Raw genomic sequence first — 26,467 nt, 5'->3', positions numbered from 1 at the left:
TCGCCAGTTTTAGTGTTTCCTCCAACACATTGGTGAGGCTGGCTTCCGGGTTAAGCGAGCAGTGTGTCAAGAAGCAGTGCGGCTTGGCAGGGTCGTGTTTCGGAGGACGCATGGCTCTCGAGTTGCAGCGATGAGACACGACTAACTACATTTGGGGGTAATAAGTACCAAAAAATAAGAGGTTAAGATTAGATTTAGTATTAGAGTTAGGGTAAAGTTTGGGTTAGATAGTTGAAATGTTACTCTCTTTCGTATCATCTGAGATTCCCAAAGATTGGAAAGCTGCCGCGATCATCCCCCTCTTCAAAGGGGGAGACACTCTAGACCCAAACTGCTACAGACCTATAATTATCCTACTCTGCCTTTCTAGTGTCTTCGAAAGCCAAGTTAACAAACAGATTACCGACCATTTCGAATCCCACCGTACCTTCTCCGCTATGCAATCTGGTTTCAGAGCCAGTCATGGGTGCACCACAGCCACGCTCAAGGTCCTAAACGATATCATAACCCCCATCGATAAGAGACATTACTGTGCAGCCATATTCATCGACCTGGCCAAGGCTTTCGACTCTGTCAATCACCACATTCTTATCAGCAGACTAAACAGCCTTGGTTTCGCAAATGACTGCCTCGCCTGGTTCACCAACTACTTCTCTGATAGAGTTCAGTGTGTCAAATCGGAGGGCCTGTTGTCCAGACTTCTGGCAGTCTCTATGGGGGTGCCACAGGGTTCAATTCTCGGGCCGACTCTCTTCTCTGTATACATCAATGATGTCGCTCTTGCTGCTGGTGATTTTCTGATCCACCTCTACGCAGACGACACCATTCTGTATTCTTCTGGCCCTTCTTTGGATACTGTTAACTAACCTCCAGACGAGCTTCAATGCCATACAACTCTCCTTCCGTGGCCTCCAACTGCTCTTAAATGCAAGTAAAACTAAACGCATGCTCTTCAACCGGTCGCTGCCCGCACCTGCCCGCCTGTCCAGCATCACTACTCTGGACGGTTTTGACTTAGTATATGTGGACAACTACCAATACCTAGGTGTCTGGTTAGACTGTAAACTCTCCTTCCAGACCCACATTAAGCATCTCCCATCCAAAATTATATCTAGAATTGGCTTAGAATTTCGCAACAAAGCATCCTTCACTCATGCTGCCAAACATACCCTCGTAAAACTGACCATCCTACCGATCCTCGACTTCGGCAATGTCATTTACAAAATAGCCTCCAACACTCTACTCAGCAAATTGGATGCAGTCTATCACAGTGCCGTCCGTTTTGTCACCAAAGCCCCATATACTACCCACCACTGCAACCGGTACGCTCTCGTTGGCTGGCCCTTGCTTCATACTCATCGCCAAACCCACTGGCTCCAGGTCATCTACAAGTCTCTGCTAGGTAAAGCCCTGCCTTATCTCTGCTCACTGGTCCCCATAGCAGCACCCACCCGTAGCACGCGCTCCAGCAGGTATATCTCACTTGTCACCCCCAAAGCCAATTCCTCCTTTGGCCGCCTTCCAGTTCTCTGCTGCCAATGACTAGAACGAACTGCAAACATCACTGAAGCTGGAGACTCAAAGCTCCCTCACTAGCTTTAAGCACCAGCTGTAAGAGCAGCTCACAGATCACTGCACCTGTCCATAGCCCATCTGTAAATAGCCCATCCAACTACCACATCCCCATACTGTATTTATTTATTTATCTTGCTCCTTTGCACCCCAGTATCTCTACTTGCACATTCATCTTCTGCACATCAATCACTCCAGTGTTTAATTGGTATATTGTAATTACTTCGCCACCATGGCCTATTTATTGCCTTACCTCCCTTATCTTAACTCATTTGCATACACTGTATATAGACTTTTTTTACTGTATTATTGACTGAATGTTTGTTTACTCCATGTGTAGCGCTGTGTTGTTGTATGTGTCGAACTGCTTTGCTTTATTCTTGTCCAGGTCGCACTTGTAAATGAGAACTTTTCTCAACTAGCCTACCTGGTTAAATAAAGGTGAAATATATAGTTTTTTATTACTGTTCCTGGAGAACTACTGTCCTACAGTTTTTCACTCCAACTCCAATCTAGCAAACCTGATTCTAATAATTAGCTGGTTGTGAGCTGAGTCCGGTTAGTTACAACTGGGGTTGGAGTGACCCTGGAGGGTAGCTCTCCAGGAACAGGGTTGGAGAGCCCTGCAGTAGAGCATCGACAGCTGGACTATCCAAATAAAGTGTTACCGTCCATTATTATGGAGAGGCTTTGTTTTTTTTTTGTTTTTTTTTACCAGCTCTTTGTCTTGTGGTTTTGTGGCTACCCTTGGTATGTGCAGTCTCCTTATTCGGCCACTTGTGTTAGAGACTGTACTTCCATTCTTTCTTTATGTCTTAATGAATGCATGCATTTTGGGATTGTCAACTTTATCAAGACTGATGTTTACGCTTGCAGAAGCAACTAACGAATTCTCCATGGCCTATCTAAACTGTCTTGGGTGGAAGAATTCTTCTGAAACTTATTTTTTTCAAGCATTATTCAGATTTTAGTTTTTTTACGTTTTCTTTGTATTTCCATGGTTGGATTCAGTCTCTCCCCTTTAGCTGTCATAATTGCCTAATTTATTATAACGTCTGATGATCAGGGATTTAATCTGTTGGAGAGGATCAACTTGTGCAAAATGAGATGTAGAATCACTGATCTACAAATAGTATTCCCTGCCAAGTCATAACTTTGTGCAAATAGGATTCATAGAGCTACGCCTCCCCTGGCTTAAGCGATCCCACCCCACCAAACACGCACAACCAGACATTGATTGATTGGATACAGGGGTATTCAACTTTTACTCTACGAAGTCCGGAGCCTGCTGGTTTTCTGTTCTACCTGATAATTAATTTGCACACACCTGGTCCCAGGTCTAAATCAGTCCCTGATTTTAAAGGGGAACAATGGAAAAAATGCAGTGGAACTGGCTTCGAGGTCCAGAGTTGAGTTTGAGGAAATTGTTTTTTATTTTATTTAACCTTTTATTTAAGTTAGCAAGTCAGTTAAGAACAAATTCTTATTTACAATGACGGCCTACCAAAAGGCAAAAGGCCTCCTGCGGGGACGGGGGCCTGGGAATAAAAAATAAATAAAATATAAATTTAGGACAAAACACATCGCAACAAGACAACAAAACAGTACATAAAGAGAGACCTAAGACAACATAGCAAGGCAGCAACACATAACACAGCATGGTAGCAACACAACATAACAACAACATGGTAGCAGCACAAAACATGGTACAAACATTATTGGGCACAGACAACAGCACAAAGGGCAATAAGGTAGAGACAACAATACATCACGCAAAGCAGCCACAACTGTCAGTAAGAGTGTCCATAATTGAGTCTTTGAATGAAGAGATTGAGATAAAACTGTCCAGTTTGAATGTTTGTTGCAGCTTGTTCCAGTTGCTAGCTGCAGCGAACTGAAAAGACGAGCGACCCAGGGATGTGTGTACTTTGGGGATCTTTAACAGAATGTGATTTGCAGAACGGTGTTGTATATGGAGGATGAGGGCTGCAATAGATATCTCAGATAGGGGAGAGTGAGGCCTGAGAGGGTTTTATAAATAAGCATCAACCAATGGGTCTTGCGATGGGTATACAGAGATGACCAGTTTACAGAGGAGTATAGAGTGCAGTGATGTGTCCTATAAGGAACATTGGTGGCAAATCTGATGGCCCGAATGGTAAAGAACATCTAGCCGCTCGAGAACACCCTTACCTGCCGATCTATAAATTACGTAATTACTCCGTAATCTAGCATGGGTAGCATGGTCATCTGAATCAGGGTTAGTTTGGCAGCTGGGGTGAAAGAGGAGCGATTACGATAGAGGAAACCAAGTCTAGATTTAACTTTAGCCTGCAGCTTTGATATGTGTTGAGAGAAAGACAGTGTACCGTCTAGCCATACTCCCAAGTACTTGTATGAGGTGACTACCTCAAGCTCCAATCCCTCAGAGGTAGTAATCACACCTGTGGGAATTTAGAAGAGCGTGGTGCCTAGGATCAAGCCTTGGGGTACAGCCCTTGGTGACAGGCAGTGGCTGAGACAGCAGATTTTCTGACTTTATACACTGTACTCTTTGCGAGGTTGTTAGCAAACCATGCCAAAGACCCCTCAGAGACACCAATACTTCTTAGCCGGCCGGCCGGCCCACAAGAATGGAATGGTCTACTGTATCAAAAGCTTCTGCCAAATCAATAAAAATAGCAGCACAACATTGCTTAGAATCAAGGGAAATGGTGACATCATTGAGCTCTTTTAAGTTTGCGGTGACACATCCATAACCTGAGCGGAAACCAGACTGCATACCCGAGAGAATACTATAGACATCAAGAAAGCCAGTCAGTTGATTATTGACAAGTTTTTCCAACACGTTTGATAAACAGGGAAAAATAGAAATAGGCCTATAACAGTTAGGATCAGCTTGATCTCCCCCTTTGAATAAAGGACGAACCGTGGCTGCCTTTCAAACAATGGGAACCTCCCCAGAAAGGAGAGACAGGCTTGGCGATGATAGGGACAGAAACCTTAAAAGGGTCTAAACCATCTGACACAGATGGTTTTTTGGGGTCAAGTTTAAGGAGCTTTTTTAGCACCTCTGACTCAGTGACTAGCTGCAGGGAGAAACTTTGTAGCGGGGCAGGGGAAAAATAGGGAGAAGCATCAGGGATAGTCGCATTAGAAGTGGTGGGAAATGATTAAATGTTGGACGGGCAAGGAGGCATGGCTGAGTAAAATAGGAATCCTGACTTGATGAAGTGGTGATTAAAATGCTCAGCCATGTGCTTCTTGTCAGTAACAACCACATCATCAACATTAAGGGACATGGGCAGCTGTGAGGAGGAGGGTTTATTCTCCAGGTCTTTAACCGTTTTCCAGAACTTCTTGGGGTTAGACTGACATAGAGAGAACTGCTCCTTAAAGTAACTAACTTTGGCCTTCCGGATAGCTTGAGTGCACTTATTTAAAGTCCATGGAGAATAAGAACACCTCTTCCAATCTGCCCACTGCACTGAGGATAGGAAACTCTGTCACCACCGATAAACCCACTATAATTGAGAATTTCAATAAGCATTTTTCTACGGCTGGCCATGCTTTCCACCTGGCTACCCCTACTGCAGTCAACAGCACTGCACCCCCCACAGCTACTCGCCCAAGCCTTCCCCATTTCTCCTTCTCCCAAATCCAGTCAGCTGATGTTCTGAAAGAGCTGCAAAATCTGGACCCCTACAAATCAGCCGGGCTAGACAATCTGGACCCTTTCTTTCTAAAATTATCTGCCGAAATTATTGCAACCCCTATTACTAGCCTGTTCAACCTCTTTCGTGTCGTCTGAGATTCCAATAGATTGGAAAGCAGCTGCTGTCATCCCCCTCTTCAAAGAGGGGGACACTCTTAACCCAAACAGCTACAGACCTATATCCATCCTACCCTGCCTTTCTAAGGTCTTCGAAAGCCAAGACAACAAACAGATTACCGACCATTTCGAATCCCAGCGCACCTTCTCCGCTATGCAATCTGGTTTCAGAGCTGGTCATGGGTGCACCTCAGCCACGCTCAAGGTCCTAAACGATATCGTAACCGCCATCGATAAGAAACAATACTGTGCTGCCGTTTTCATTGACCTGGCCAAAGCTTTCAACTCTGTCAATCACCACATCCTCATCGGCAGGCTCAATAGCCTTGGTTTCTCTAATGATTGCATCGCCTGGTTCACCAACTACTTCTCTGATAGAGTTCAGTGTGTCAAATCGGAGGGCCTGTTGTCCGGACCTCTGGCAGTCTCTATGGGGGTGCCACAGGGTTCAATTCTCGGGCCAACTCTTTTCTCTGTATACATCAATGATGTCGCTCTTGCTGCTGGTGAGTCTCTGATCCACCTCTACGCAGACGACACCATTCTGTATACTTCTGGCCCTTCTTTGGACACTGTGTTAACAACCCTCCAGACAAGCTTCAATGCCATACAACTCTCCTTCCCTGGCCTCCAACTGCTCCTAAATACACGTAAAACTAAATGCATGCTCTTCAACCAATCGCTGCCTGCTCCTGCCCGCCTGTCCTGCATCACTACTCTGGACGGTTCTGACTTAGAATATGTGGACAACTACAAATACCTAGGTGTCTGGTTAGACTGTAAACTCTCCTTCCAGACTCACATCAAACATCTCCAATCCAAAGTTAAATCAAGAATTGGCTTCCTATTTCGCAACAAAGCATCCTTCACTCATGCTGCCAAACATACCCTCGTAAAACTGACCATCCTACCGATCCTCGACTTCGGCGATGTCATTTACAAAATAGCCTCCACTACCCTACTCAACAAACTGGATGCAGTCTATCACAGTGCCATCCGTTTTGCCACCAAAGCCCCATATACTACCCACCACTGCGACCTGTACGCTCTTGTTGGCTGGCCTTCGCTTCATAATCGTCGCCAAACCCACTGGCTCCAGGTCATCTACAAGACCCTGCTAGGTAAAGTCCCCCCTTATCTCCGCTCGCTGGTCACCATAGCAGCACCCACCTTTAGCACGCGCTCCAGCAGGTATATCTCTCTGGTCACCCCCAAAGCCAATTCCTCCTTTGGCCATCTCTCTTTCCAGTTCTCTGCTGCCAATGACTGGAACGAACTACAAAAATCTCTAAAACTGGAAACACTTATCTCCCTCACTAGCTTTAAGCACCAGCTGTCAGAGCAGCTCACAGATCACTGCACCTGTACATAGCCCATCTATAATTTAGCCCAAACAACTACCTCTTCCCCTACTGTATTTATTTAATTTATTTATTTTATTTTGCTCCTTTGCACCCCATTATGTCTATTTCTACTTTGCACTTTCTCCTACTACAAATCTACCATTCCAGTGTTTTCCTAGCTATATTGTATTTACTTTGCCACCATGGACTTTTTTTGCCTTTACTTCCCTTATCTCACCTCATTTGCTCACATCGTACATAGACTTATTTTTCTACTGTATTATTGACTGTATATTTGTTTTACTCCATGTGTAACTTTGTGTTGTTGTATGTTGTCGAACTGCTTTGCTTTATCTTGGCCAGGTCCCAATTGTAAATGAGAACTTGTTCTCAACTTGCCTACCTGGTTAAATAAAAGTGAAATAAATAAAATAAATACAAATTTCTCATTTGCCTGAACGATAGCCAGTCAGCTTGAGTATCGTGTGCCGAGCCTTTCTCCAAATGCAATTCTTGAGGTGGAGTAACTCTGCAAGATCACTGTCGCACCAGGGGCTGAACCTGTTTTTAATTCTCATTTTCTTTATGGGGGCGTGTTTGTTAACGATACCACTGGAAATATAAAAAAAGAAGGTCCAAGCATCTTCAACAGAGGGGATCAACCTGATTCTATACCATTTTACAGAGGCCAGTTCATGAAGGAAGGCTTGCTCATTAAAGTTTTTTAGCAAGCGTCTATGACAAATCAGGACAGGTCGTTTCACTGAGCAGCCATTACAAACACAGGCTGTAAAACAGTGATCCCTAAGGTCATTACAGAAAACACTAGACAGATTCCTATCAGGATTATTTGTGAGGATAACATCGAGGAGAGTAGCCTTTTCTGGGTGTTTGGAGTCATATCTTGTGGGATTGGTGATAATCTGAGAAAGATTTAGGGAGTTCCATTGCTTTAGGACTTGGTCAGGTGGTTTAATCATGTCTCAGTTTAGGTCACCAAGCAGGACAAATTCAGACTTGGTGTAAGGGGCCAGGAGGGAGCTTAGGGCAGGTAGGGTACAGGCCGGTGCTGATGGAGGACGATAGCACCCAGCAACAGTCAACAAAGAGCTATTTGAAAGTTTAATGCTTAAAACCAACAAATCACATTGTTTGGGGACAGACTTGGGGGAGACAACCTAGCACTGAAGGTGATCCTTGTTAAAGATTGTCACTCCACCACCTTTTGAAGATCTGTCTTGCCGAATATGGTTATAACCAGAAAGGTTAACATCAGTATTCAAAACACTCTTCCTTAACCACGTCTCAGTAATGACCAACACATATGTATTGGAGCTGTGAACCCACACTTTCAATTGATCCATTTTATGTAATACGCTTCTAGTGTTAACGTGCAGAAAACCCAGGCTTTTACAAGAGCAGAAATCAGTGAAGCAGATATCAGAGTACAAGTCAGAATTGGGGCTAGCAACAGTAGTTGGGCCAGGGTGTACATGCACATTTCCAGATATCATCAACAGTAATACAATCAAGGCACGGCAGAGGACAGGGAGAGCTCTGCAGTGCTGATTTCTGACATCTGTGTGCATCAGATGGCAATGATCATATTGTACAGCAATTTTATCAGGTAACATGAATACAAAGCCGGCGAGAGGTGGTTAGAATAAGATGGGAGGCCAAAAGTCTGTGTAACCAATAGAGAGTCAGAGCACCGAGTGTGGGAACAAACAGTTTGTCCCACGGTTGGGTAAAGGAAGTTTGTAGTCAACAAAGTATGCAGGAGTCATGAGGCAAAATGCACAAGAAAAAAAAAATATATATATATATATATTACATCATATATTATATTATATCATATAACGACTTTGGGATAGCCATTGTAAGTTCAGAGTCACTTGTCCCAACAGTGCGTGAGAGAGAGGGGTGAGTGTGGTGGGGGTACCTGTACCAGACAGGCCGAGACAGGCCAGGGCAGTTGGTGAATGATCGCCAGGTGGAATCCAAGCAGCAGTGCAGCAGGCAACAGGAGTAGGTGTCACACCCGCTTGGGAGAAGCTTTTATTTCTGGAGGCAGTTTTCTTGTAGAAAATGCCAGTGAATGATTTTTCAACAGCAGGAGGGGGCTTCTGAGGATGCTTCAAAGACTCCTGCCACTTGTTGGGCCTAAAGGCCTCGACACCCTTTACTTCACACCTTGGTGCTAATTTAATTTGTATCTGGTCTGACCTTGCAAGTCTTAACTCAGTGCTCAGTCCCCATAAAATATATCATTGTAATATACTTTATTTTTCATTTTTTCATTTTCTTCTTTGCTTTCAAAATAGCATCGACCAAACACTACTCACTCAGTTCCAGGATGGATGGTGTCCTCAGGTCTCTGCTGTTTGTTTGCTAGAGCACCCTCCGTATTGCTTGGAAAAAGAACCTTGGAAGCAGTAATCTCTCCGGTTTATTTTGGTCAAAATTAGGTTGTAGGTTTGGAGTTTTGATCTAGAGTGAAGGCCGTGCTGTGGAGGGTAGCATCTTGCATATGTACCTGCTGAATCCAAGTTTATCTAACTCCAAATCTATCCTTTTGTAAAAAACATGTTGAAAAATGAGAGCTCACATGCAGCTGTATATCTTTCTCTCTCCTCTCTCTCTCTCTCTCTCTCTCTCTCTCTCTCTCTCTCTCTCTCTCTCTCTCTCTCTCTCTCGGGGTGTGCAATCATTTTTTTTAAATGTGCCAAATCAAAATGCTGTATTTTCAATGTTCATGTTTGTCTTTCAATATTCATAAATTAATGTAAAACAAATATTTGTATCAAAATACTACTCATGTTACAGAGCAAGCCGTAAAGCTTCATATGACACCATTTTTGCTTTGTAGCACCTATAGATGAAAGTCTTAAAGGAGGCCTGGGTAAGGCCAAAATGTCATAAATACATTCTATAGATTACATTTTGTGAAATTCCCCCCCAAATCATGGTATTTTTTTGTCCTGGTTTCCTGAGGATTCACTCGTATACAGTCTTGCATGCTTTGCACGTGTTTTATTGACATTTTGGCTGGGGATTTAATCCATTAATATTAATGCCAATAGTAAACCAGACAGATGTTTTCACACGATGAAAATGTATTATTCGCGGGAAATTAAGTATATAATGGTTATCAAAAGAAGTTCTTCATGATCTCTTTCTTCCTCTTGATTGTGAGGTTGGCCTGAGGGAAGCCGCGAGCTAATACGCTGCTTGTCTAACTGAAAATCAACAGGACACAATTTCATTATAGAGAAGAGGGGTAGACCAAGAGAGGGGGAGAGTAAGATGGGGGAGGACGGGGAGTTGGGGTTCTGGCTGGAGGAGTAGGTTAACCTGCAGCAATGTATGTTATGGGATCTGTTTTGACTAAAAACAAGACATGTACAGTAGACCTCACTTTGACACGCATACCTCCAGTCCTCCTCTTGTGGTGAGAATTTTGTGTGCTGTTTTCGAGTGTGTTTGAGTGATCTGGTGTGAATTCATGCATGTTGTAGAGGTGACTGGTGGTCTTGCCTGCGTAAGATGTTTGTTGGGGCTGGTGTGTGTGTGTGTGTGTGTGTGTGTGTGTGTGTGTGTGTGTGTGTGTGTGTGTGTGTGTGTGTGTGTGTGTGTGTGTGTGTGTGTGTGTGTGTGTGTGTGTGTGTGTGTGTGTGTGTGAGTGAGAGCTGGGCCGCCATGGTTTTATCAGCAAGCTGCAAGGTCGTCGGCTTCTCTCCACCTGGCAGAGTGACTGCGTGAGGAGAATGGGAATTACGGGGGGGGGGGCGTTCAGGATGGATGGTGGTTAATGCGGCTTTACCCTCTCCTGTGTGTGTTTCAATGCATAGTGAGTCGTTCAGTGGAAAATCATCCCATTTCATCTCTCACTAATCTTATTTGTCCTGGCTAGTGTTGCAAAGTTTTGATCTCCCAACATCCGTAACATGCTGCTCAGTCATTCTTTCTGTTAAATCAACAACTGATTTTAGAATGAGGCGATTACTCTCTTGCCTAGGGACTTGATTTGTGCTCCTACAGCACCAGTCAAAAGTTTGGACACACCTACTCATTCAAAGGTTTTTCTTTATTTTTACTATTTTCAACATTGTAGAATAATAGTGAAGACACCAACTATGAAATATCACATGGAATCATGTAGTAACCACAAAAGTGTAAAACAAATCAAAATATATTTTGTATTTGAGATTCTTCAAAGTAGTCACCCTTTGATTTGATGACAGCTTCAAGTCAGTATTTTTTTCTTTTTTTGTGAACTCGTTAATATGCACTATAAGGGCTCATTTCCTTTTCCCCGAAGTGCGCACTCATTCACTCCCCCCTCAAAATGAATGGACTGGTGGAAGAAATATGGTGGAAACTTACTCTTGCTAAACCCCATCTAGGGCTGTTGTGGTGACTGTGTTGCTGCCCCACCGGCAGTCCTCAGTCATGACTCGGGCAGTGATGGTCATGAAATGTTGTCAGCCGGTGATTGTCAAGCAAATAACTGTCGGTCTCACTGTAATTGATTGTTAATTAACATAAACACATTTAGCATCTGCTGGCTTCCACACATTTTAACAAGTACAATAAATCCATGTAATACAGCCTACACCTTCACAATAAATCCATGATTTAATTTAGATGGGTCTAAAGAAGCATGATTTTGAAGAAAATGTCCTTCAGAAGAAAATAATAGCATACTCATAGTTGTCCTTATGTTAGGCCCTGATGTGGCTATGCCAAATGGCTGTGGGCTACACTAGTTCATTTAGCAGACAAGATTCGCCTAGAATTTCATAGCATTATTTTATAGTATGAAGAATACAATTGAACAAAGCTGAATAAAATATAAATATTTTATCCAAGCAATTTGAGGGAGTGTGCACATGCGTTGAGCGGTTAACTCAGAAATAGGTACTCCTATATGCTTAATTTAGTTATTAATGTAACTTTAGTTCTACAAACGTTGGCTATATGTTTTGATTTTTAATACATTGTAAGGCTGCATGATGAGATTCTAATGATTTGAAAAAATTAGCTTGAAAGGCATAAGCTCTGCTTTGTTTTTGCGCAGGCTGTACACACTAAAATATTCTGTCATTCACAATTTGACAAGCACTTGATAATGCCTCGAATTTCACGGCAGCATCCCCTTTGTGGCCGTACTGCACCCTAAACAATCCATGCCTTTGCAGCCTGGAGTGCTGCGTTGTGCCCTTCTCCCTGAGTGCTGTGCAATCCAAAGCGCTTGTAACTAACATGGCTCTCCATCACGTGATCAGGTCTTTCTCACAGGCTAAAAGTGAAGACCGACACATCGGGGACGCAACTGTGTGCGTCCTTATCCAATTCCGAGGTGCATATTGGAAGAACTGTCCACATTTACTTTTCGTCAGTCAACAAGATGAGTAGGCTTAACGAACAGCGAAAGAACTAGCATATCCTCCATAGTTCAAAAGTTGACCTATTCTGTGCAATAAATACATATTCCCAACATAGTCTGGGACACTTGTGGGGTGCAATAGATCCCAAATTAATACTATCACTAGCATTAAAAAGTGGCTGACGCTACTGATCAGAACGTTTTAGCTTAAAATGTTGATAAACTATTAGGCTATTTCTTCACATAAGAGCAGCAATGTGCACATGGCAGTAGACTATAAGCGCGAATGTACCATTAGCGGGAAAATTACATTATCAAAAGTTACCTTAACCTCTCTAGGGGGTGTGGGACGCTACCGTCCCACCTGGCCAACATCCAGTGAAATTGCAGAGCGCCAAATTCAAAAACAGAAGTACTCATTATAAAAATTCATGAAACATACAAGTGTTATACACTGGTTTAAAGATTAAATTATTGTTAATCCAACCACGGTGTCAGATTTCAAAAAGACTTTACGGCGAAAGCAAACCATGCGATTATCGGAGAACAGTGCCCAGCAGACAAATCATTACAAACAGTAACCAGCCAAGTAGACGAGTAAAAAAAGTCAGAAATAGCGATAAAATTAATAACTTACATTTGATGATATTCATATGGTTACACTCACAAGACTCCCAGTTATCCAATAAATGTTTGTTTTGTTCGATAAAGTCCCTCGTATCCAAAAACCTTAATTTTGTTAGCGTGTTTTGTTCAGTAATCCACTGTCTCAAACAACATCCGGTGAAATAGCAGAGCATGAAACTCAACAAAACAGAAATTCTCATAATAAACATACATAAAAGATTCAAATGTTATACATCAGCTTTAAGATAAACTTCTTGTTAATCCAACCGCTGTGTCAGATTTCAAAAAGGCTTTACAGCGAAAGCAAACCATGCGATTATCTGAGAACAGCGCCCAGCAGACAAATCATTACAAACAGTAACCAGCCAAGTAGAGGAGTAACAAAAGTCAGAAATAGCGATAAAATGTATCACTTACCTTTGATGATCTTCATATGGTTGCACTCCCAAGACTCCATGTTACACAATAAATGTTCACTTTATTCGATAAAGTCTCTCTTTATATTCAAAAACCTCAGTTTTGTTCAGTAATCCATTGGAACAAAGCGCGGTCACAACAGACAGACGAAAAATCTAAAAAGTACCTTAAAAGTTCATAGAAACATGTCAAACGATGTTTATAATCAATCCTCAGGTTGTTTTTGTCATAAATAATCAATCATATTTCAACCGGACAATAGCTTCGTCAATAGAAAAGGGGAAACAAGAAAGGCGCACTCCCTGTCATGCACTGGACTCATGTCTGGAAATTTCCACTGTCCTCTCATTGAAAGTGGTGTTTGTCCCTCATTTTTCAGAGTAAAAGCCTGAAACAATGCCTAAAGGCTGGCCACATGTAGTGGAAGCCATAGGGATCGTGAACTGGGTCATAAGTCTTTGTATGGTGGATAGGCTTTCAATGGAAAAACAGGCATTTCAAAATAATAGCACTTCCTGGATGGATTTTCCTCAGGTTTTCGCCTGCCATATCAGTTCTGTTATACTCACAGACATTATTTTAGAGTGTTTTCTATCCAAATCTACCAATTATATGCATATCCTAGCTTCTGGACCTGAGTAGCAGGCAGTTTACTTTGGGCACGCTTTTCATCAAAAATTACGAATGCTGCCCCCTACCCTAGTGAGGTTAAATGCAATTCTGCATTTATGGTGAAACTTGAAACTTTAACCCTTTCACACGTACCATCACACTGGTGTGATCATTCTACAGTGTTCCCTGTAGCTACGATCACACCGGTGAGATTAGAACGCTTATTTAGAACACTTATTTAGAACGGCCAGTTTCAAATGAGGCAACAATCAGCATTTGAGCTGGCCACACTGTTTTTTCAGAAACATTTTGCACAAACACAGTCCTTACAAAGTTATGTCCAGAATGTGAGCAGTTTATTTTTGGATGCAATGTACAGACATTCACAGAAGTATCTACATCATAACACAATCATCCAAACCGGAACAATGTAGGCTACTTTTGTCCTAGCGCTAACTGAGGAAAGATTGACGTAACACAAGCGGTCCTATTTGTATAACTCTCAGCTGACATAAACTACAAAATGAATTAGCTAATAGAAATTACTATTTATAATTAATCACATCACGGGTGAGCTCACCATTGATCGAGATAATTGCGTAAAACACTCTAGAAATCGAAAGTAATCCGACGATGGGTAGTTTCTGCACGCTGCCATGCTTTTCTTTTCTCACAGAAACCAAAGATAATAAGAGAAGACAACATGAGTTTGGTCTGTTTATAGTATGCATGTTGAATGGGGTGTGTCGTCTACCATCGTTCACATCCCACCATTCATTTCCGGAAGTTCTCCAAAAATTTGTGAACCCTTACTCACCTAATTTTGTTATAACATCTTTGGTCCGACCCAGAATGCATTGTATGTCAACAAACATGGCTCCACACACAGCTGTAATTAGCTTAGCTCATCATAATCAGTACAACCTTCAATAAAGTATTTTACACACACATTTGCCCATTACAATCTATGCAAGAATCGGAATATATGATTTGTCACCAGTAATTGAAAACAGTAAATGTATAAATAATTACTACACAAAACATTTTCTGATAGTGATTTATTGATACAAGTGGTGCGTGTCGGCAGTCAATTACGTAACCTCTCACTCCCACTTGGAGCCATTCAGTGTTGTTGTTTATGTATGTAGCTAGTGAGCTAAGCTGTAGCATTAGAAATGTCTTTCAAAAGGAGACAACTCACAAATGCGGAAATTCTGGAGATTAAAAAAAAAAAATCTGACAATGAGTGTGAAAGTCAGGAATCAGATTCTGACAGTGAGGAGCTGCCCCCCAAAATTGTAGCAATTGAGAACCCTGAATCTGAGGACTCCTTGTCCACTGATGAAGTCCCAGGTCCCTTTGAAGATGCTGGTGGTGATGGAGGCAGACCGACAGTGGATGAAGTACAGGAGTTCTGTGGTAGCTGGAAGGCTGCCAGCCATTTCACCCCTCCTGGCCCTGCTGTTTGCTTTGATGAGTCCCACTCTGGAGTGCAACGTCCCTTGCCATTTCTATCTGAGGCAGAGTGCTTCAAGTTGTTTCTGACAGAGGAGCTGGTGGGAGACGTAGTAGAGGAGACCAATCGCTATGTCTTAGAGCTACAAGAGAAGAGGGAGCCAGGAGTGAGGGGGAAACTTGCTAAATGGGTGACAACCACAATTAGTGAAATGTATACCTTCCTGGTGGCGATAGTCCTTCTCATGGGGATAGTAAAGAAAAACTCCCTAAGAGACTACTGGAGCACAGATCCTATGTTTGCAACTCTCTTCTTTGCCACCCTCTTTTCTCAAGACCGCTTCCTAGTTCTGCTGCGATGCCTGCATTTCGTCAACAATACTACTGCCATCCTAAATGACCCGTTATACAAAATAAGAAATGTTTTTATCAGCATTTGGTCGGGTCTTTGTGCCACAAGGACCATTGCATTGATGGACACCTGATTTTAGGGAAGGGTAGGCTGGCGTTCCGTCAATATATTCCCACCAAAAGGCACAGGTTTGGGGTCAAGTTCTTTGTCATGTGCGACATGAAGACAGGATTTGTCCAGGACGTTATAGTTTACACAGGGTCCACCACTGACATCCAACATTATGAGGGGCTTGGGGTGTCCGGGTCCGTGGTGATGACCATGCTGGCGCCTCGTCTCAGTAAGGGACACACTTTGTATGTGGAAAATTGGTAAGGCAGTCCCACACTCTTCCAGCATCTGCTCTCCAACAGCACAGGGGCCTGTGGCACAGTCAGGTCGACCAGGAAGGGGATGCAGGAAGATGCAGAGAGAGGAGGCAGAGTTCAAGGAGAACGGTCAACAGCTGGCAGTAAAGTGGCATGACAAACGAGACGTCCATGTCCTCTCCACTGTCTATACAGCAACCATGTCGGCCAGAGGGAAGGTGGACCACCTGACGGGAGAGAGAGAAATCAAACCAGACTGTGTGCTTGACTATAACCTCAAAATAGGGGCAGTGGATAAGGCAGACATGATAAACAGCTTTGTGGAATGCACTTGGAAAACGACCAAGTGGTATAAAAAAAATGTTTTTCCATCAGATCACCGCTGCCGTCATTGGCACATAGTTCATCGCCAACTAAAGGTGAGATGATTACTGAACAAGGTATTTTTTGTTATTGGATGTACAGTTAACATGCAAATCACACACAGAAACTATTAGCGTAATAAGGCACTTACTTTGATAGAAACGCAGCCTTGATTTGTACCAGGGTGTCTGTAGTGACGCCTCTAGCACTGAGATGCTGTGCCTTAGACCGCTGCGCCACTTGGGAGTCATAAGGCCAGGGTAGCTTCAAAATACAACACAAGCTAATACTTCTGATGCAATTAGCATTGTTTTACAGAGCTAATAGAAGAATGTAGCTAGCTACATAAGCACGATGAATATAACACCATAAAGGTTATGAAATGAGTAACGTTACCTCACGTGTCTGCGGTTATAAGGAATATACACAAATATACTATGCTCCATACATAGTGAGCTACAGTAGAAACGACATACAGAAACTATTATAACGTAATAAGGCACTTACTTTGATAGAAACGAACAGATTTCCAAAGTTATTATTGGTAACGAAAACATTGACTGCGATGCGGGCAACAGACGGAAAATGTGAACACGTGTGCAGATCCTGTTCTGACGGGAGATGTGCAAATGTCTGCAGACTTGAACCGCACAAACAATTGCGAAGTGCTTGGGGAATTTTGTCCGGGTCAGAAATGTCAAAAATATTAATTGCCCGCAAAAGTAAAAATAACTAGTTTTATGTGAATGAATGAGGTGGCGGAACACACCTCAATTCAAACTGTTCTTAGAAAATAACTTGATAATAATCAATTGACTAATTGAAAACCGCCTATAAATAAAAACAGGCTGCGTGCCTTGGTTTGAGGGCAGCGCGGATTAAATGTACTGTTGCGTAACAATCACATTCTGGAATGGAGAGAACGTTCTAGCATCAGGTGCATAAAACAACTCACACTGGGGCGACTGTTGAAGATATTTGGAACTCACGCATGAAAGGGTTAAACTCACGTGCTACTTATATATGCCAGTTAGGCTCTCCACCCCTTGTAACGCGGATTAATGTGCTTAATTTTAAGAAGTTATTTGGCCACTTTAGTTGTGATACAAACCTTATTCAAACATATACGCCTATGGGCTACATGAGGTGTGCGACTGATTCAAAGAAGTTGCAAAAAACAAGGCAGTTTCTTATGCTGGGCATAATTCACAAGTGATAGGCTAATATTATCACCCATCAGACTATTCTTGAATTCTTGAACACATGCGATGACATCACCTGGTTTCAATGATGTTTCTAGAGACAATATCTCTTTCATCATCACTGAATGCCTAGGTTTACCTCCACTGTATTCACATCCTACCATACCTTTGTCTGTACACTATACCTTGAATCTATTTTATCACTCCCAGAAACCTGCTCCTTTTACTCTCTGTTCCGGATGTCCTAGACGTCCTATTCTCCTGGCTTTTAGCCGTACCCTTATCCTACTCCTCCTCTGTTCCTCTGGCATAGTAGAGGTGAATCCAGGCCCTGTAGTGCCTAGCTCCACTCCTATTCCCCAGGCGCTCTCTTTTGAGGACTTCTGTAATCGTAAAAGCCTTGGTTTCATGCATGTTAACATTAGAAGCCTCCTCCCTAAGTTTGTTTTATTTACTGCTTTAGCACACTCTGCCAACCCGGATGTCTTAGCCGTGTCTGAATCCTGGCTTAGGAAGACCACCAATGGCTCTGAAATCTCCATCCCTAACTACAACATTGTCAGACAAGATAGAACGGCCAAAGGGGGCGGTGTTACAATCTACTGCAGAGAGAGCCTGCAGAGTTCTGTCCTACTATCCAGGTCTGCACCCTAACAAACAATTTGAACTTCTACTTTTACGGCTGCTATAGACCACCCTCTGCCCCCAGCTGTGCTCTGGATACCATATGTGAACTGATTGCCCCCCATCTATCTTCAGAGCTCGTGCTGCTAGGTGACCTAAACTGTGACATACTTAACACCCCGGCCATCCTACAATCTAAGCTTGATGCCCTCAATCTCACACAAATTATCAATGAACCTACCAGGTACAACCCCAATGCCGTCAACACGGGCACCCTCATAGATATCATCCTAACCAACTTGCCCTCTAAATACACCTCTGCTATTTTCAACCAAGATCTCAGCGATCACTGCCTCATTGCCTGCATCCGTAATGGGTCAGCGGTCAAACGACCTCCAATCATCACTATCAAACGCTCCCTGAAACACTTAAGCGAGCAGGCCTTTCTAATCGACCTGGCCCGGGTATCCTGAAAGGATATCGACCTCATCCCATCAGTAAAGGATGCCTGGTTATTTTTTTAAATGCCTTCCTCACCATCTTAAATAAGCATGCCCCATTCAAGAAATGTAGAACCAGGAACAGATATAGCCCTTGGTTCTCTCCAGACCTGACTGCCCTTAACCAACACAAAAACATCCTGTGGCGTTCTGCATTAGCATCGAACAGCCCCCGTGAAATGCAGCTTTTTAGGGAAGTTAGAAACCAATATACACAGGCAGTTAGAAAAGCCAAGGCTAGCTTTTTCAAGCAGAAATTTGCTTCCTGCAACACAAACTCAAAGTTCTGGGACATTGTAAAGTCCATGGAGAATAAGAGCACCTCCTCCCAGCTGCCACTGCATTGAGGATAGGAAACTCTGTCACCACCGATAAATCCACTATAATTGAGAATTTCAATAAGCATTTTACTACAGCTGGCCATGCTTTCCACCTGGCTACCCCTACCGCGGTCAACAGCACTACACCCCCCACAGCAACTCGCCCAAGCCTTCCCCATTTCTCCTCCTCCCAAATCCAGTCAGCTGATGTTCTGAAAGAGCTGCAAAATCTGGACCCCCACAAATCAGCCGGGCTAGACAATCTGGACCCTTTCTTTCTAAAATGATCTGCCGAAATTGTTGCAACCCTTATTACTAGCCTGTTCAACCTCTCGTGTCGTCTGAGATTCCCAAAGATTGGAAAGCAGCTGCGGTCATCCCCCTCTTCAAAGGGGGGGATACTCTTGACCCAAACTGCTACAGACCGATATCTATCCTACCCTGCCTTTCTAAGGTCTTCGAAAGCCAAGTTAACAAACAGATCACCGACCATTTAGAATCCCACCGTACCTTCTCCGCAATGCAATCTGGTTTCAGAGCTGGTCATGGGTGCACCTCAGCCACGCTCAAGGTCCTAAACGATATCTTAACCGCCATCGATAAGAAACAGTACTGTGCAGCCGTATTCATTGACCTGGCCAAGGCTTTCGACTCTGTCAATCACCACATCCTCATCGGCAGACTCAACAGCCGTGGTTTCTCAAATGATTGCCTCGACTGGTTCACCAACTACTTCTCCGACAGAGTTCAGTGTGTCAAATCTGAGGGCCTGTTGTCCAGGCCTCTGGCAGTCTCTATGGGAGTGCCACAGGGTTAAATTCTTGGGCCGACTCTCTTCTCTGTATATATCAATGATGTCGCTCTTGCTGCTGGTGAGTCTCTGATCCACCTCTACGCAGACGACACCATTCTGTATACTTCTGGCCCATCTTTGGACACTGTTAACAACCCTCCAGACGAGCTTCAATGCCATACAACTCTCCTTCCGTGGCCTACAGCTGCTCTTAAATACAAGTAAAACTAAATGCATGCTCTTCAACTGATCGCTGCCTGCACCTACTCGCCCATCCAGCATCACTACTCTGGACGGTTCTGACTTTGAGTATGTGGACAACTACAAATACCTAGGTGTCTGGTTAGACTGTAAACTCTCCTTCCATACTCACATAAAACATCTCCAATCCAAAGTTAAATCTAGAATTGGCTTCCTATTTCGCAACAAAGCATCCTTCACTCATGCTGCCAAACATACCCTCGTAATACTGACCATCTTACCGATCCTCGACTTTGGCGATGTCATTTCCAAAATAGCCTCCAACACCCTACTCAACAAATTGGATGCAGTCTATCACAGTGCCATCCGTTTTGTCACCAAAGCCACATATACTACCCACCACTGCGACCTGTACGCTCTCGTTGGCTGGCCCTCGCTTCATACTCGTCGCCAAACACACTGGCTCCAGGTCATCTACAAGACCCTGCTAGGTAAAGTCCCGCCTTATCTCTGCTCGCTGGTCACCATAGCTGCACCCACCCGTAGCACGCGCTCCAGCAGGTATATCTCACTTGTCACCCCCAAAGCCAATTCCTCCTTTGGCCGCCTCTCCTTCCAGTTCTCTGCTACCAATGACTGGAACGAACTACAAAAATCTCTGAAACTGGAAACACTTATCTCCCTCACTAGCTTTAAGCACCAGCTGTCAGAGCAGCTCACAGATCACTGCACCAGAAAATGTATTTCAGAAGAACAGAAAACGAGGTAAGGTGCTAGCTAGCATTAAACCTGCCTAAAAAACTTGAGTTGGCACACACCCAGAATTTTCTTTTGTGTGGAGGTGCTGCCTAACGGCGAATAAACTATCAAAATAAAGAGTCGCACACTCCGTATATAAACTCCCAGTAATTTATTGGGTATTTACCAACATTTCGGCATCACTGTGCCTTCTTCAGGCAACCTGAAGACCTGCCTAAAATAAATCATGGATTTATTGTGATGGTGTATATTCAATTGATTTATTCAACTTTTTTAAATGATGTTCCAAAGGCACACATCAGTGGCCTGTATGCGTGGAGGCCTGGAGATGCTAAACATGTTTAATTAATGGTCAATTACCATGAGACCGACAGTCTTTTGCTTGACAATAACCGGCTGAACATTTTAATGACCGCCATGCCCTACACTCATGCAGTGGCTTTTATATCCATTTGCGGAGGGAGCAAGTTCACTGAGCGGAGGGGTAGGGAATTGGAATGCAGCCCTTGTTCCTACTTCAAAACAAAAACCTTGGCTGGTGGTTGTTAATGTTGTCATTGGACAGTTAGGGGGGACAGTTACTAATTTCCGTCATCCCTACTATATTATCCCCCTTCAGTCTCCTTTGGCGTCTGTGACACTGAGGCGGGCAATGGAGAAGAAAGTTGACCTTTTGATGTTCCCACTCTCTCCTGCAGAGTTGCCTGGCACAGAGGGCTGTGTTGCCAGTCAGAGGTGCTCACTAGACCCTTGGAGAAGTCCATCCATTATAGTGCTACAAATGGACTTAGCGGGATAGCTTTTTCAAAGAAGATTATAGTGCTAAGTCCATGTTTTCGATATAATGACATGCTGTGACTTAAATAGCATTGACTTTGGGGTTTGTTGCTGAACTCCAATGTGGTAAACCATTATGGGAAAAGTTTTGTTACCGACCATGTCCACTCTAATAACCTTTGTGTCAGTGTGTTTCTATCCATGTAGGTGTCCATGCATCTGTGACCTTTTCACTGTTTTAATCCATTTTACAAATGTAATGCTATGTCAATTCACCAAATATTTAAATGTTTTATTTTCTTATTTTGTCAGGGTGAACCCAGAGAAGCTGACAAGCGTGCAGCAGAAGCTGGAGGCCTCCTGGCCCAAGAGAAGGAAGAGAAGGAGCGAGCGCAGAGGGTCAGTGTCCTAGAGGGGGCGGTGAGGGCAAGGGGTTGAGATGAATCAGCGGGCAAGTCAGTAGCCTTCCAGGACAGGAGTTGTTCATTTCACCTATAGTGCTTACACCCATAAAATGGAGATTTGGCACCTGCATTTACATTCTCCATTATTTACATTTTTGACTAAATGACAAAAATGCGATGGAAAATCGAAATTGCCTCTTATGCACCAACAGTGTGTTTTTGGCTTTGTCACTAACAACCTCGCCGCCTAGATGGTACGATTTGTTATTCCCATTTCTTTTGAACTCAAAACAATGTGATTTTACACCATTTTGTGAGGCGTCAGGTTGTTTCATCTTCAGCCTCTAATCATAATTTGAGACTGGCTTCACATTTCTCCTGAGGAGAGAGCCCACTCAAAGAGAAAAGAGGGGCCCTTATCACCATCTTGCACCATCCAGTGTGATTCATCGCCTCCCTCGGCTGGCTGTTATTGTTAGAGAAGATGGCTGGCGTCAATATATCGCTCACCTTTCCATCTCCCTCTCTCTCGGCTTTCTTTCTCTGTGTAGTGTTTTGTCTCCTACCTGCACTCCGTCTACCTATGAAGAACAAAGACGTCTTTGATGTGTTCCAGCTCAAGCTCCAGGAGTACGCAGCGTGAGTAAGATGGAGACGGGCCATTTTGAGCTCTTAGCTGTCGACCGGTGCAGGAGCATTTTCTTCATATGTTGTAATTGTTCACGTCTTCCCAGTTCCCAATACTGACAGACTGTAAGCCAGGCCACAATATGCCTGTTATTTGTGCATGTGATGGTACTCAGACAGTACATCATTATGTAGGATGTCCGCAAGGGCTGTGGCGGTCATGAAATTTCGTCAGCTGGTGATTGTCAAGCAAATAACTGCCAGTCTCACGTTAATTAATATAAACACATTTTGCATCTTTTGGCTTCCACATGTAGCCTACGAGCCACTGATGCAGACCTTTGGGATATCTACATTTTAATAAGTCTAGTAAATCCATTTAATATAACCTACACCATCATAATAAATCAATTATTTTAGACTGGTCTAAAGAAACATGATATGAACAAAATGTAGTATATTTCAGAAGAACACATTAGCATACTCTTGAGTTGCCCTGATCTGGCTATGCCATATGGCTGTGGGCTACATTAGTTCATTTAGCAGACATGATTTGCTTAGAATTCTGTGGCATTATTTTATAGTATGAAGAATACAATTGAACATAGCTGAATAAAATAAAAAGGATGTTTTCTCCAAATGATTTCTGAGGGAGTGTGCAAATGCGGCTATTCTGTGTTCAGCGGTTAACAAAGAAACAGGTCCTCCTATATTCTTCATTTAGTTATTTATGCAACTTTAGTTGTGATACAAATGTTGGGCTATACAGTGCATTCGGAAAGTATTTAGACCCCTTGACTTTTTCCACATTTTGTTACGTTACAGCGTTATTCTAAAATGTATGATTTTTTTTCTATCAATCTAGTCACAACACCCCATAATTACAAAGTGAAACAGGTTTTTAGAAATGTTGGTAAATTTAGTAACAATAAAAAACGGATACCTTATTTACTTAAGTATTCAGACCCTTTGCTTTGAGACTCAAAATTGAGCTCTGGTGCGTCCTGTTTCCATTGGTCATCCTTGATGTTTCTACAACTTGGAGTCCACCTGTTGTAAATTCAATTGATTTGACATGATTTGGAAAGGCAGACGCGTGTCTATATAAGGTCCCACTGTTGACAGTGCATGTCTGCGCAAAAACCAAGCCATGAGGTCGAAGGAATTGAGACAGGATTATGTCGAGGCACAGATCTGGGGAAGGGTACCAAAACATTTCTGCAGCATTTAAGGTCCCCAAGAACACCATGATCTCCATCATTCTTAAATGGAGGAAGTTTGGAACCACTGAGACTCTTCCTAGAGCTGGCCACCCGGCCAAACTGAGCAATCGGGGGGAGATGGGCCTTGGTCAGGGAGGTGACCAAGAACCTGATGGTCACTCTGACAGAGCTCTAGAGTTCCTCTGTGGAGATGGGAGAACCTTTGTCAGAACAGAAATTACAAGATTATATTCTAATACTGGTATGGCGTCAAATGGTGGAACAGAATAGGGGGTTCTTAGAACACTTTCATCTGTGTGTGTTCTACTGAGGATGGGCCTCTGATTTAATGCTGACAGAAGCTTTACTGTGTCTTTGGGTCATAATCCTAACAATACTGCATTCCATAGCATGAGTTAATGTTTCTGTACTGGGATACCAAGGGGAGATGGCTCCAGTATTGAGTTGGGGGCCAGACTCTGGTTTCTTCACAATGAGATCAGTTTTTACAGCAGATACTGTTTGCTGTGAATTATTACTATCTTTCATACGAATCTTAACCTTGTGACCCATTCCATACATCTGTTTGTCATGAACATCCAGGAGGATGGACTTTGCTATAAAATGCTGTGGCTTAGTCCTTCTGGTTGGGCTCTCAACGAGTCACCTACGGGGGGCTCGTTGACAAGCTCCATTACTGCAGTAATTAAATAATAAAGTTTACTTGTTTTGATTAGAATAATTCCACGACACCTTCCAGAAGGACAACCATCTGCAGCACTGCAGCACTCCCCCAATCAGGCCTTTTATGGTAGTGGCCAGAATGAAGCCACTTCTCAGTAAAAGGCACATAACAGCCAAAAGGTACCTAAAGAAACAAGATTCTCTGGTCTGATAAAACCAAGATTGAACTCTTTTTGCCTGAATGCCAAGCGTAAAATCTGGAGGAAACCTGGCACCATCCCTACAGCGAAGCTTGGTGGCAACATCATGCTGTGGGGATGTTTTTTTGTGGCAGGGACTGATAAACTAGTCAGGATTGAGTGAAAGATGAACGGCGCAAAGTACAGTGAGATCGTTGATTAAAATCTGCTCCAGAGCGCTCAGGACCTCCGACTGGGGTGAAGGTTCACCTTCCAACAGCACAATGACCCTAAGCACACAGCCAAGACAACGCAGGAGTGGCTTTGGGACAAGTCTCTGAATGTCCTTGAGTGGCCCAGCCAGAGCCAGACTTGAACCCGATCGAGCATCCCTGGAGAGACCTGAAAGTTGCTGTGCAACTTTCAGCTCCCCATCCAGCCTGACAGAGCTTGAGAGGATCTGCAGAGAAGAATGGGAGAAACTCCCCAAATACAGGTGGGGCAAGCTTGTAGCGTCATACCCAAGAAGACTCGAGGCTGTAATCACTGCCAAAGGTGCTTCAATAAAGTACTGAGTGAAGGGTCTGAATACTTATGTAAATGTGATTGTATTTTTTTTTGTTGCAAATGTGTAAAAAAAACTATGCTTTGTCATTAGGGGGTATTGTGGGTAGATTGAGGAAGAAAAACAATTCATCCATATTAGAACAAAATTTGGACAATGTCAAGGTGTCTGAATACTTTCTGAATGCACTGTATGTTTGGATTTTTTATACATTCTAAGGCTGCATGATGCGACTCTAATGATTTGAAAAAGTTGCATGAAAGGCATGAGCTCTGCTTTGTTTTGTACTAGGATTAAATGTCGGGCATTGTGAAAAACTGGGTTTAAATGTATTTGGCTAAGGTGTATGTAAACTTCCGACTTCAACTGTACATGTTTAAATCACCTTTGGCAAAGATTACAGCTGTGAGTCTTTCTGGGTAAATCAATAAGATTGTGAAACACCTGGATTGTGCAACATTTGCCAATTTATTATTATTTTTAAATTCTTCAAGCTCTGTCAACTTGGTTGCTGATCATTGCAAAACAACCATTTTCAGGTCTTGCCATATATTTTCAAGCAGTCTTAAGTCAAAACTGTAACTAGGCCACTCATGAACATTCACAGTCTTCTTGGTAAGCATTTCCAGTGTAGATTTGGCCTTGTGTTTTTAGGTTATTGTTCTTCTGAAAGATTAATCTCCCAGTGTCTGGTGGAAAGCAGACTGAACCATGTTTTCCTCTAGGATTTTTGTCTGCGCTTAGCTCTGTTCTGTTTCTTTTTTTTTTATTCTGGAAAAACTTTAAAAAATCCACTCCGAATGATCCATTCTGTTTGCAACGAAGCCGTTAAATAATACTGCAAGATGACATGGCAAAGAAATTAACTTTTTGGCCTAAATGAAAAACTCCAGGCTTGGGTCAAATCCAATGCAACACGTGAAACCTAATGTATTTTGGAGTATTGTTGTGGAGGCATCATGTTATGGGTATGCTTGTCACCGGCAGGGACTGGTTAGAGTTTGTCAGGATCAAAATAAATATGAAAGGAGCAAATCCCAGGTAAAAAGTTAGAGGAAACCCTAACCCTGGGTTATAGTTTTATTTTTCAAAGTTGTAATGGCTGCCAAAGGTGCTTCCACCAAGTATTAACTCTGAGCTGTGAAGACATACACAATCAAGACATCTTAGTTAGAAAACCTTAAAAAATCGATATTTTTTTTTAATCATTTTTCTTATGGACTAGTTTGTGTAGATTGGTACGAAATAATACAATGTATTTCCTTTTGAGATAAAATTTTAAGGCGGCAAAATGTGAACT

At 43.0% G+C, this 26,467-nt stretch overlaps 1 pseudogene across 1 annotated transcript in view; it reads left to right on the top strand.

Annotated features, from left to right (window-relative positions):
- The window catches only part of LOC106603632 (putative ATP-dependent RNA helicase DDX10), an 81,821-nt pseudogene that overhangs the window by 31,604 nt on the left and 23,750 nt on the right, over window positions 1-26,467 (top strand). Inside the window, exons 11-12 of the transcript XR_014392207.1 lie at window positions 21,819-21,905; window positions 22,462-22,549. The product of XR_014392207.1 is annotated as a putative ATP-dependent RNA helicase DDX10 (transcript). The remainder of the gene's footprint in view (window positions 1-21,818; window positions 21,906-22,461; window positions 22,550-26,467) is intronic.

The sequence above is a fragment of the Salmo salar genome, chromosome 04 (assembly GCF_965601325.2).
Source record: "Salmo salar chromosome 04, fSalSal1, whole genome shotgun sequence".
In the NCBI taxonomy this organism is placed as follows: Eukaryota; Metazoa; Chordata; class Actinopteri; order Salmoniformes; family Salmonidae; genus Salmo; species Salmo salar.
Note: the sequence above shows the minus strand (reverse complement) of the source record. Positions and strands in the feature narration are given on the sequence as shown.